At 36.7% G+C, this 13,076-nt stretch overlaps 1 protein-coding gene across 1 annotated transcript in view; it reads left to right on the plus strand.

The window, feature by feature from the left end:
• Positions 1-13,076, plus strand: part of diaph3 (diaphanous-related formin 3) — a 214,110-nt gene that overhangs the window by 25,609 nt on the left and 175,425 nt on the right. The window lies entirely within an intron of this gene.

Genomic DNA, 13,076 nt, shown 5'->3' on the forward strand with positions numbered 1-13,076 from the left:
CCTCGTGTATACTTATGAACTCATATTACTATGGTAAAGGATGGCAAGATGTGATTTTACATCTTATCCAAATATGTACTTTACCATTTCACGTTTTCTTGTCTTTAGCCTTGTAAAGGAAAATGCAGGATGGAGCAGAAATACTATTGAAAAATTTAGATATTAGTTTAAAAGCTATTTATAAAATACCTCTCCTGTAATTTTTCACTTTGAAGGATTTGAAAATTCTAGTTTTAAGAAGTTGTACAGGTGCTGGTCCTGCCGGAACAGTTTTGTATTGATGCCTTGTGTAAACAAAGTCAACATATGTATAAAGGACATTTTGGTGGAATAAATCTGCTGTCAGGGATTTTAAGCCAGTCACAACATTCTGAAGAACTTAATGCAGTTTCTCTGCAATGTTTAGTTGCAACCCATTGACACGGGAGCTTTTGATACCATGCTTTTGTGGATAAGGAAATGAGTTAACGGATTACTAGAGCATATAAAGATTCTCTTATTTAAGGCAAAATAACTCTGCTCCTTTGAGAATTAAATGGTTATTTCCATCAAATGACATCACAAAGCTTCAACAGCAATTTGATGCTAATAAGGAAATGCTAGCAGTAGAAGGCTGTTGAATGTGTTAATAAAAGATGCGGTACATTAACTAGAAAAGGTTAATTTAACTGCAATTCGACAGGTTTCATGTGTAAAATTGGCTATTGTCTGCATGTTTGCTTTAACAATAATTGCGGAATTGAAATTAAAACAACTTGCCATACCTGATTCAACTTGTATGTTAAATACCAGCTGCCTGGTGAATTGATTTCAGTGTGCTAGTTCAGCATTGGGAACAGAAAAATTGCAGCAGGTGTTCAAAACAACATTTGGGAGTGTTTGCCCCAAGCAGTCTCGCCTAAACATCTAGCTTGAAGGTATCTGCATTAGATTGATTCCTGAATTCTAAGCAAGACCATTCAGGGAATTGTTTGTCTGTTCTTAAGTCCTTACGTGTTGGCAAAACGGACTGACAGCGTACTAGTCTTAGAATTATGTGTTCAACAAATCCTCTAGGTCTTCCACTGCACGGCATGGCTCTACACAAGTGGAAACTCGATATGCAGGATTCAAACAAGGTGAATAGAAATGCATTTTTTTATCAGAAATTAATTCCCTGATCTAATCCTCTAGTCGGTTAGCTGTGCATTCTTTTACACGGCCTGCGAAAGATGGTAGGGAAACATGAACAAGGGAGTTTAATTATAATGCCTTTCCTTTCTTTCCACTGAGAATTTAATTATTTTGGAGTGCTTGGAGATTTCAGGATGATTCAATTAGGATTGTATTTTCTATCTGGAGTGGCTGGATGGGACTTGTGTTTTTTCTCCAATCAGCTTTAGTCTCTTTGCCTTTGGAGTGCTGAAACGCATAGACTTTGGGCAATCATGATAAAACTCCCAATGTCTTGGAATCTATTGAATTGTATCAGAAAAATGGCCTTGAAATAGATGACCCAACCTTTTTCCTCCTTGAAATAAATATAAATGATGGTGCTCAATGATGATTTGAGTTACACTGAAGGACTAAAACATTCTGAAGGCAATAAAGGTGTTTTTCCAGAAATTTTTATAAGTAATACTATTAAATATTTATAGGAAGACACCAACACCTCCATTAGCTGAAGCGTAATAAAACATTTTCGGCAATGGGTACTAAAGTGGTAAGGAGATTTGAAAACAACAAACCAGAAGTGAACTCAATTCATTGAATCCATTTGTGTTTTTCATTTTTTAATTTGCATCACAGATTGTTTTGTCTATGAGGCCAAAAATGTTAGGTTATGTTGAAGTTTTATTGCAGACCCCTTAAAATTGTAATCAGTGTGACAGAACAGGCGGTGATGTATTGGTGTTTTTGAAATGTACTTTTTCATACTCTAATAAGCCTGTCCTTATGCTGCCTTGACTGGTTTGATGGATGGACATTACTTTAAATGTTGAAAACGTCCTGGATTTTCTCTCCCTTCCCCCCCACCTCTCCCTATCATGCACTTTCCTGTCCCTGCCCTCCTTCATCTCTCACTCTTTCCATCTCTAGTCTTTTGACATTCAGGCCTGGTTGTTTACCCCTGTCCGTTTTCTTGATGAATAATTGCCTCTCAGTAAAGCCTTTCCCTTTCCCTCTGCTCCTTCTTCTTGCCTGGTAATTGAAACTATAGATTCTGGCATAGGCACCTTTTCTCTCTCTCTCTCTCTCTCTCTCTCTCTCTCTCTCTCTCTCTCTCTCTCTCTCTCTCTCTCTCTCTCTGTTCATAATATTCACCTTTTAAAACATTCCCCCTGTCATAGCCAGCAGAGAGCTGGTGTATAATTACCATTTGCTCTACCTAAAATGGATGGCCTTAGTCAAAGCTTTTGCTATTTTGGGAATTGATGCATTGTCATTAGGTCTTGTTTAGTGGTCATTAATTGATATTAAAAGAGTAGGGGACAACAAATCTCTGACATTTTAATACAAATAGCACAGATTTGAGCAGATGCTTTGTAACGTAAACAGTGAGTGTTCAGAATTTTGTTTGCTTATGTGTTGTGAAGATGGTTGGCTATGAATATGGAAATTGTGGATGGTCAGCACACAATGTCAATGCAAGCTAATGAAGGATGTTGACTCATCATGTTCTAATAATTAATGAATGAGTACAAACTCTATAGATGCAGGTTCATAAGATACTGTACACTGTCCCTGGTCAGACTATAAGAGGGTTTTACAACAGAACATAATAAATAGCATTTGTCGATTATGTAATCTATTATACATTATAGTAAGTGTGACACAAATCATAATCGTGATTATTTTGGCCAATATTTAGATCCCGATTATTTAACACGATTACTCGTGAACCTTTATAACAACATAGAAAATAAAAAAGCTTTGCTTTTAAACTCTGAATTTAACTGAAATAAGTGTAAAGGAAAGGTGTGCGCTGTGGATTTATACTACAAGAAAAAGGATCCTTGCAAAATGGAATGCGGCACAATAATCGTTTACCTCTATTATTTTGTTTTTGTAATTGATGAAGGACAAAATTGACGATTAGGATTCATTTTCGAATAATTGCAAAGCCCTAGTTAGAGAGAGAGAGATCATTTGACTTCACGCAAAGCGAAGTGTAAACACTAATAAAGCAGGCTGTCCCAATCAATGTAAAAAATAAAATAAACATGTGTGTGATGAGAAAATAGAATGAGCTCATAGTTATGATAATGCTGTAGTTATTTTTATAGTCTTTCTTTCTTTGGGGTAAAATAAAAAAAATGGAAATTGAGAAGTTTGGACTTTTTTCACTGAAATTAAGTTTTTTTTATTACACAGAGAGTAAAGTACCGGAAAAAAGGTACCAGCACCGAATTTCAGGTACCTTATTGGTATCGCTACCGGCTAAAAGAACGGTACCGAACCCTAAAACTAACCTCTCCATTTCTCTTTTCATCACAAGGTTGTTAAATATCCAGAATAATTATAGGGTTTTAATTCATTGGTGATGAAAGTGCTGATATCCCATTCACACTGGTCCCTTTTATTGTGCTGTGGAAATCCTTACAGCAGAGGTTATAGATTTGGTAAATGCTACATACATGCTACTGTCCAAAATATTTCTAAATGAGTCAAATGTTGAAAATCTTTAGGGCATATTATTATTTGGATATATATAGGGCAGCCATCCTCAAGTGACTGTGGGCCGAATCCGGACATTTGCTTTGTTCCATTCGGACTGTGAGACACAGCCTAAACCATTTATAACATTTGACTTCTGATTTGATTTGTTGTTTAAATTGAGCCGTGCGTCTACACAACGGAGAATCACATCACACACGCTCTCAGGAACATTTATGTAATTGATCTTTTGCGGCTAATATATTTATCCACTCCATGTGTGCTGCATCTCTTCCGCCAAAGACTGCATGAAGAGCAGCAGACACATGCTTATTTGAACAACAGTAGTGCAGATACGCAGAAAAGGTTAATGGACACCCAAAAGTTTACAAAATGAAACAATATTAAAACATATATCAGTCAGCCTGTTTATTTGCTATATGTCTCCAACCTTTCAATCAGATTTGAGATAATTTATGAACCCTAACCTTATCAATTCACTGTTCAACGACAGTTTTCACCTTTTATTCTTGCCACATTTAGGCTATAACTAGTGGGTTGTAACTGTTAACTGTGACAATTCGTCAAATAATTAAATAAACAAGACTTCCATTAATGAATAATCAGAAGCAATTACGAACCCAGACTAAAAGAATTACAAAAGAATTACACAAACATACAACATAAAATATATAACATGCAGTTGCTAGATCGTCCATTATCTAAACAATTATTTGTGAATAAAATACTGAATCAATTCATTTTTAAAAAGTGATTAAAATAATAATTCAAATTAATATCATTTAAAATAAACAAGAACACATCCTGTAGATTCACAAATTTAATTGTGATCACTATTTAAAAAAATTAAGTAACTTAAACAAAACTGATTGTCTTTTCATCTCTATCTGTATTCTGTATTCCTGAGGGTGAAACGCTGCTATTGCTACTGCGTTGTTGCGGGAGGACTTAAGGCTGAGAGACTTAAACAGGTAGCATTCCTTCAGATTAATGACAAGTTTCATCATATAAGAGGTAATTCCTCCCTTTCACTATATTTTGCATATATTGCACATATTGCATGTGGTAATTCTATTATCTTTTTTCACAAAGTTTAACCAAACCTTTGAACTTTTGCTGCGTTCATAATGCATACTTGTCGCAGGTCCTGGAAGACCGATACAACGGTAAAATGCTTACTGCCATTTGTGAGTAATTGGAAAAAGTCAGGAATAGTTAAACCGAACCGAAATCCGTGCGTCCTATCAAATCCCCAATTCTTTGAAATTTGGATTGCATTTTAGAACCGGTTCTCGATACCCAACCCTAGTTGTCAGTGTTTTTTTTTATTATTAGACCTCTATTAAGAGGGCATTTCTCTAAAGCCCCAGAGCCAACTGTAAAATGTGGCCTGATGAAAGATGATATATTTTATATATATCTCCAACTGGGCTAAATTGATAAAATATTTATTTATTTTTTAAATAATATATATTGTCCTTACCTCTGTTTCGAAGACAATAAAACATATCGAACTTTAATTGAATACCCCTGTAATAAGGTACAGACAGAATCAAAGCAACAACATAAACAAACATTACTGCGCATGCACGCGTTCCTGGACTATCATTAACTTCGGTACACATTTGCTAATAATATAGTGCCTGTAGATTTTTTCTAAAAACAAGCAAAAGAAACCGAGAAGAACCGTTACTTTGCTAAACTTGCCTTTCAAATATTTTATATTTAATCTACGATACCAAGCTCAACCACTAGATGTCAATGTCCCATACATTTTCTTTAAATGCGACAGAAATACAGGACACATTCAAGAAATTGTTTGTTTTATCAAATTAACATTCAACAAAATTCAACAAATGACTTATAATACAATGAAATAATAATTTAATTGAATATTAACCTAAATTAAATCAAATTAATTTGTTATATTATTAGACACTAGACAGGCCAGAAGTTAAGGGTGGTCCATGAATGCGCGTCCGATGAAACAGTCTATATCCTTCTGCACTCAACACATACAGTATGTGTGCTGTATTTTTCACAAATCAAAGATTTTATTTTTTAAACCGGGGTTGTAATACTATAGTTTTTTCCTTTTATGAAATGTTCACATTTGCCTGTCTTTTTGTCATGTTTTAAGGCTGATTGACAACACTAATAAAGCACACAATGTATTTGTGTATCTATTCTACCATTCATTTTTCTGTGTAATTGGGGGACATAGTTAGTCAATAATAAGGCTTTAAGCAGGCCAAGTGTCTTTCCTCATTACAGTTTTACAGTTTCTTTCCTTATTAGCATGTTCAGTACTGATGCTACAAGTCCTGCACTTACTTCTGCTCTGCCACTGCCTGACCCAGTGCACACCAAATGAACTCAATCACCTTCTGGTGTTTTCCTGTTTGTCAGCGGAACGTATAGGCTGCGAGCTGCTAACGCTAACAGCATTTAAAAGCTAGGCAGCATCATTATAATTATAATGCCCTCTAGCAGACTTTCTTTTGCCCAAGCTATAAGGAAACATTACATTTATCATAGGCAGGAAAGACACTAAGTCATTGCAACAAATTCAGTAAAACTATCTATGGATGAAGTGAGTTGTGTGTTTCTCCTTTAAGACTTCAGCAGGGCTTAATTTGTGCCGGAACAATCTGGATCCGGCACCTCATTTGGCAGCTCTCGCTCCTCAAGCACTAATGGGAAATGTTCGTGCTGACCTGTTGCATGCATATATTTCATTAAAATGCATGTACTGTATAATAATTATGATGGCAATAACTACTTTATTTTGATAACGAACAGGCAGTCAAGTTTGAGATGCTGGAATATTGTGTGTTTGCGTGCGCGCGTAAGGCGCCGACGCAATTGCTTGAGCCGTTTCCTTATAATGGCAGATTCCTTAAATAATTCCTTAAAAACTGGTCAAACAGATCTGACTATGAGTACATCACTCGATAGGCCTACTGCAAAGTTAGCTACTTTCAATCGTGTACACTTGAACTAACATTGTGCTTTTGCAAAAGAAAGAAAATTAACAGTTTCCATCACCTTAATGAGGCAAACACAAGATAAAATCTGCATCTATCACCTGAAATATCTTTGATAATTCTGAGATCATCTTCGCAAGTCCGTTTCCATTAAGGAATTGCACATTTTCAAAACCTCTAAAAAGTTCCATAAAAAAAACCTCTGAGATTGCACATTCCATTACTTCTCCCCACCACACTAACATGCCGGATCTGCCACGCCCCCTTGTTCCGGCCACTCGGAATGTACAAATTAAGCACTGGACTTCAGTGTATCTGCTTCGCTTCTTGCGGCCTACTTTCTGCTGCTGATAGAGGATTGCTGGATGAGTGGGTTTTACTGGCGTATACTGCACAGCCGCTCAACCTGTCGTCTTAAACACATTGTGTGTTTATTCATGTCTCAGTTAAATGAAATAATGTCCATACTAAGATAAAGTATTTGCCGCTAATAGGTTTCAGAAACGTATAAATGAGTCACTTGTGACATATTGTAGCATAGTGTTACTAGCGCGCTTATGTCTTAAAGATTTGAATGACTTGTTTAAAGCCTATCCCTTAAGAGTACAATGTTCCTGTAATTTTAATAAATCCGAAACCTGGATTTGAGATTGTACCATAAAGATGCAGTCTGAGGCTTATATCTAAGGATTTTTTTACCCTAGCTGTTACCATATTTAGAGGCATTGTGAGGTAAAAAAGTGGGGTATGTATGTTTTGTTGCATTACTACTGGAAGGTCATTTTTAATACCTTAAAGGTTTAGCATCTGAATATTTCAAAGACGACCACAGATGAAGGTCAGACACTGTCGTACTGTTTGTTTTTCTTTTATTAGGGATTTGAAGGTGAATAAATGGCATTGGACATGTCTTATTTCAGAAGAAATGTATTTCTTAAGATAAAAAAACACCTTTGTGCTTTCACCTTGTTACACGTACATGAAGAACTACAGTAGAACAGCAAAAGACCTTTGTGATTTTTATAAAATCCGGTAAAAAAACTCCTTTAATTTCTTACTGTTTGGTAGCTTATATGTGCGGTTAGAAAGTAAGGCTTGCCTATAATCATTGCAAATCAAGATCGTTCAGGAACTTGGAATTGACAAAGCAATCTTTGGTAAAGGCCTTACCAGATGGGAACGTGATCTTGCGGTATTTGACATTCGGCAAAGATTAAAGAGTCAGAGTAGAAAAAACAGAGTTAAACAAATGCGATTTGAGGTAATAAATATGTTTAGTTTGTGTGTTACAGTCTGCCCATTTACCCTGATACATTATAATACAGGGACAGGCACGCTGAGCTGATCTCTGTTTCAAGGACAGCACTACCATTAAGCAGTCACAACATTCATCAGTCAAATTAGGAATGTTTTATTCAGCATAGAGAGAAATTGGAAATTCACAGACTCGTCTAAAGGTTATGTAAATAGCCAACAGTGTGCTCTCAGCACTGACAGAAATGCCCACTCATTTATTAACTGGTTAATTAGTTATTTTTCTTTTCTTTTGAATGGTCTGACAGCAGCATAGGGGAACCCTGAAAGTTCTCCTTAACAACATGCAAGGAGAAATGGTGTACCTTTGCAGCTTTTTTTTGCAGACCAGGAAGACAAATCAAGGTGCCATTTATTGTGGTTCAGTCTTTAATATGAATATTTTAAGGGAGGAAATTAAGGGAACAGTTCCAGGAAAGGTGGAAGATGTCAGGTGGGAAGAATTAACACTTTTGGGGAAACTATGCCTTTAAATTTATTGCATCAGAAAAATGAAACCAACATGAAGATTTTGATGCTTTATAGCGAGGGTCCGCTGCAGAATGTGTCTTGATGATGTTAGTAGAGCAGAAGTGTCATGCGCGCAGTACAGGAAACCGCTCAAATCATTCATTCAGAGAAAAACGCAGAACAGGCAGATTACATGTTTAAATATCATCTGAATCATATTATTTAAAGCACAAATAGAAATTTATTAGCTGTTTAGTGCTATTTTCTGATTAAGGAGTTCTAAATTTAAAAGATTCCGTGCCAATTCGCATTTAACATCAAATTCTATTTAAATGCCTGGATTCTGCGATTCCATCTGCATTTTCCGCATCGCGGAAATCATATGGCCCTAAGGTAGCTCTGAATTATGCAGATGAGATATCATGCATCTGGCTCCGTCAACATTTATGAGTTTCCCACAGGTCTATAAAAATCACCACCTACATTTGTGTCTATCATAACAAACCAAAGCATATGTTCCTCTGTGAATATTGTATTTACTCTCTGTGCTCTGTCTGTGCTTGTGCTGCTATATAGTTTCCGACCACAAACGCAAAACCTGCCTCATTCCTCTCAACTTAGCCAGTCCTTCTGTAGAATCTGCCAGCGGTGATAAAGATGGATACAGGAAGCTGTAGGAACACGTGTGAATGATTGTCTACTCGGATGTAGCATAGCTTGGTGCTCTCTGGAAAACCACTATTGGCGAAGCCAGTCTTTTTGATACAGGGTTACAGCTTCCTCAGCTTCCTTGACCACTAAACAGTCGAGTTGCGCCACATATCATACTTGTTTCACAATATAGTTCTGCATATGTATATTCTAAAACCAGACTAGATTTTTTTGAGTATGGTTCGTCTTTCTCTTGTGAACAGAAACCCTTAACAAAATAGTTAACCATTGTGCTTGGAAAATGGAAGAACCTTGGGTTTGATAGGTTTCAAAGTGGTCTTTTTAAAGTGGCATTGATAATCAAGTAGTTTGTCTTTTTTATTCATTTGCTTTTATAAAACATTTAATTTATGAACTTTTAATGTACTGTATGTACAGTATGCATTACGATGGTCTGCAGGAGTCATCTATTTTTGAACTTTGTCAATACTTTTCACCTCATTATTCCATCGCCTACCCTATTTCCTCTTGAGAATGTCCCAATTAGATCCATTACTGTAAATATAAGGCTGTAAAGGCCTGAAATTCTCAACTCAATTCAACCTAGTTACTGACAGAGTGTGTGCTAAAATACTGTATTTACTGAATACTTTAAAAAAGTTATTGTAGAATCCCTGGGCAATATCTGTGCTTGTTTGGTTTGGGTCTCACTGTGCATGCAGTTTCAAGATCCATTTCAACATTTTGTGCCTCACCTTGTATGCCATCAATGGATCATTTAAACTTGTCATTAGCACCTTCTGTTAATCCTAAAGTGAAAGTCACTGTCACAGGGTCTGTCAGCTTTCTGAGACACATGCCTGTCACTGCTTATTGGCAACAGTTAATAAACTGCATATTTTTATATTGACACACGTCTGTAAAGGTTTTTGCTCAGGTATTTAGAAATAAATATATAATCAGAAATGGCCAGATCTTGAACTAGACCTAATATTAAGGCAGTTTCCTAAATTAATGTTACATGCGAATGAAAAAAATTTTTTTTACACAAAAAGCCTTAAAACACACCCCTCTAATAGTTATTACAATGCAACTGACTCCAGAGGTGGTGTTAGACTTACTCATTGTCCGTCATTTTGATGGACAGGCTCGTAAAGAATTCGTCATAATCTATGTTTACCCGTCACTATGGTGCAAGGTGATGTTGGATGCTTATTAGCATGTTTGTGACATCATGGCTATGTAAAACCTGCTGTTTGCTTATGAATTTGCTGCGTCTGCCGCTCACTGAACAGACAAGATTTAGAGAGACATTTTTCCACTTGCTTAAAGTTAAGGTTTATCCAAAATGACGCTAGTCGCTATATCGCTCTCTGAAGGAAAAAAATCCTAAACACTGCACCACTGTGCGCACCTGTGTGTATGCCTATGTGTGAGCACGCACGTGGGGGTCTGATTAATTGACAGATACATGCATTGCAGATCAGATCCAGAAACAACGCCTCAAACAACGTTTTCGCTGTGTTATTATGAAAAGTGAAAAAGTATTTTAGACCATTTGGAAACTATGGCGAAACAAATGAGACTGTGGTGAACCGTCATAGTCTAATGTCTTATTTATACAGGTGCCTGGCTCTGCATCGTGAGTCTCCACTGATCCTGCGTGGGGTTTATGTGTAATGAATGGGAAACAAAGGGGTATTACAAATTGCAATAATTGTAATCCGTCAAAATTATGTACGTCCTTCAGAGTTTTTCGTCAATAGTAAAAAATATCCGTCAATGATGGATAATTTTCGGTTAATTTGACCTCTGACTGACTCGTCATTGAAGACACAACGCCATACACTGTTCTAGAGTAAATATCAGTGGAGTCTTGGGGTCTTAAGCAGTGGTCACAGCAAGTGTTTCTCATGGCCAAGGCCAGCGAAATGAAATGCTCAGCGGTTGCCAGATTGGCATGTTTTATTAGTTCAGACTTGGAGCTTTTTCTGTGGACTTGCTGGTAGATGCTGTGTCATTCTGTTTGCCTTTTAATTCTCTTGACCAGCGTGTAGCTTAGAGGTCACTGCTGGATATTGCCAAGCAATCAAAACTGCATTTACTTGTCTAAACCCTGTGACACATCAACACTGGAGGGTGTCCCTAAAACTTATTTGCTTCGGGAGAGAAAGGGTAAGTTCGAGGGACTGGCGATGTGAAGTGACCAGTGAAGAACATTCTGGTGTTCAGAAGGGCTGTGTTATTGAGACTCTGTGAGCTGATCCGTCTCTGGCTCCTTGTCTGAAAGTCGGCTCCTCAATTTGCACTGTTGTTGTGTCCTTACTTTGCAATATTTTCTGATAGCCTTTTGAACATTTGCTACCAGGATGTGAATTTAATAACTCTGTTTGTTAGGCTTGAAAGAAATGTTGTATGACTTGCATTTGGGGTATGTGTATATAATCACATCCTGGTGAGAAATGAATGTTCTTTATTTTGAACACAAAAAGCCCACCTTTCCCCTGGAAAATGTTGTCTGGTATCCCCCGGCAACTGGTACAGCGGAAAGCATTCATTATTTGTGAGAGGTTGCATTGCATTATTTTATTTTGTTACATTTTTACCACACTTGCCTTCTTCATTGTAATTTCTTCTTGTGCACCTCTTGACAATGTAGAAAATGTGCCGTTACAAAAGACAGAATATTTTATTCTCAAGTGCCTTTTGAGCACTTTGTTTTTTCACACAACCTTGTGCTGTTTGAATGTTTTTATATGTTGCAATAAACATACAAAAGAATTGCTGTAAAACTGCTGTTTTCAAAGTTAGGTCACACTCCTTTGACGGCAGCGAATGTCTTTGACATGCTTCGAGAGCACCTTCCTCACCCTCTCGAGTCTTTGAAGTGTACATCTGTGCTGAAATACCTTTCCCTACCCTCAGGACAGTCCATTTTTATCATGTCTTTATGCAGCTAATCATATATTACTGCACTAATTATCTCTTGGCATTGACCTGCCTTTGAAAGGGTTGCAAGTGGGACATCAGGAGCGCAGTACTCATAGGAGCCCAAGGAGAGGTTAAAGGAGAGGTTTCAGCTCCTAAAATCTTCTATCCCAATTTATGAATTTCTGGAGGTAATCTGGACATCTTTTCTTTTGTTTCACACAGAAGTGGTCTTTATGGTTAAAGCGCGAATGAGGGTAAATGTCAGTCCTTTTACAGATCCTCCGCTAATAACCCACGAAATCTCCTTCATTTTGTGACTGTTGACCTCAACTGATTCCTGACAGGAATAAGGCCCTATCTGCTATAAACCCCCAGTAAAAGGGATGGTCAGATTTAGTTATAATCTCTTAATTCCTGCAGATAGACCTTTCGGTGCCAAACTGTATGTGACTCAAGATTCATATTCTGTATTTTATCTCTTTTTATTTATGGCTGTATTAAGGTACTTGACATTTTCACACCTTCTATAGCGTACACCTTGCCTTTAAATTATGGTTTAATCTAGATTTCTTGAAATTCGCAGAACTTTTAATATGAAGGAGAGGGATTCTATATTTTGGATTAAATCTAATAGTACACTTGTAAGAGATTCATGACCTACCTATTAATTTTTCCTTTTGGAATTGTAAGACAGGATTATTCAGTATTTAGAGAGTGTTAATGATGTTTAAAGTTTACAATTTTAATTCATCAAAAAAGATTCATGAACTTTTCTTAGTCTGAATCCTGGGGTAAGAGGTTTGAGAAAATGTGTTAGCTTAGTTTGTACTCTAAGGTTTGAAAGGTGAAGTAATACTACAGAAAGTGACAGTTTTATTTGTCATGGTTTAATAATCATGTAAAAACAAGAAGCTAACAGATGACAAGATCAGAAGTGTTTTCATGTGGGAATACATTTTCTAACTTTTAAATGTAGAATCTGTTTGAAAATCCAGCATTTGACTTGGGTATAAATGGGTCTCACTGAGGGAGTTTTCCATGTTGCTTAAAAACTAAAACATCTGCACCTGTTTTTAAACGCTACAA

The sequence above is a fragment of the Barbatula barbatula genome (genome assembly GCF_947034865.1).
Source record: "Barbatula barbatula genome assembly, chromosome: 20".
Taxonomy (NCBI): domain Eukaryota; kingdom Metazoa; phylum Chordata; class Actinopteri; order Cypriniformes; family Nemacheilidae; genus Barbatula; species Barbatula barbatula.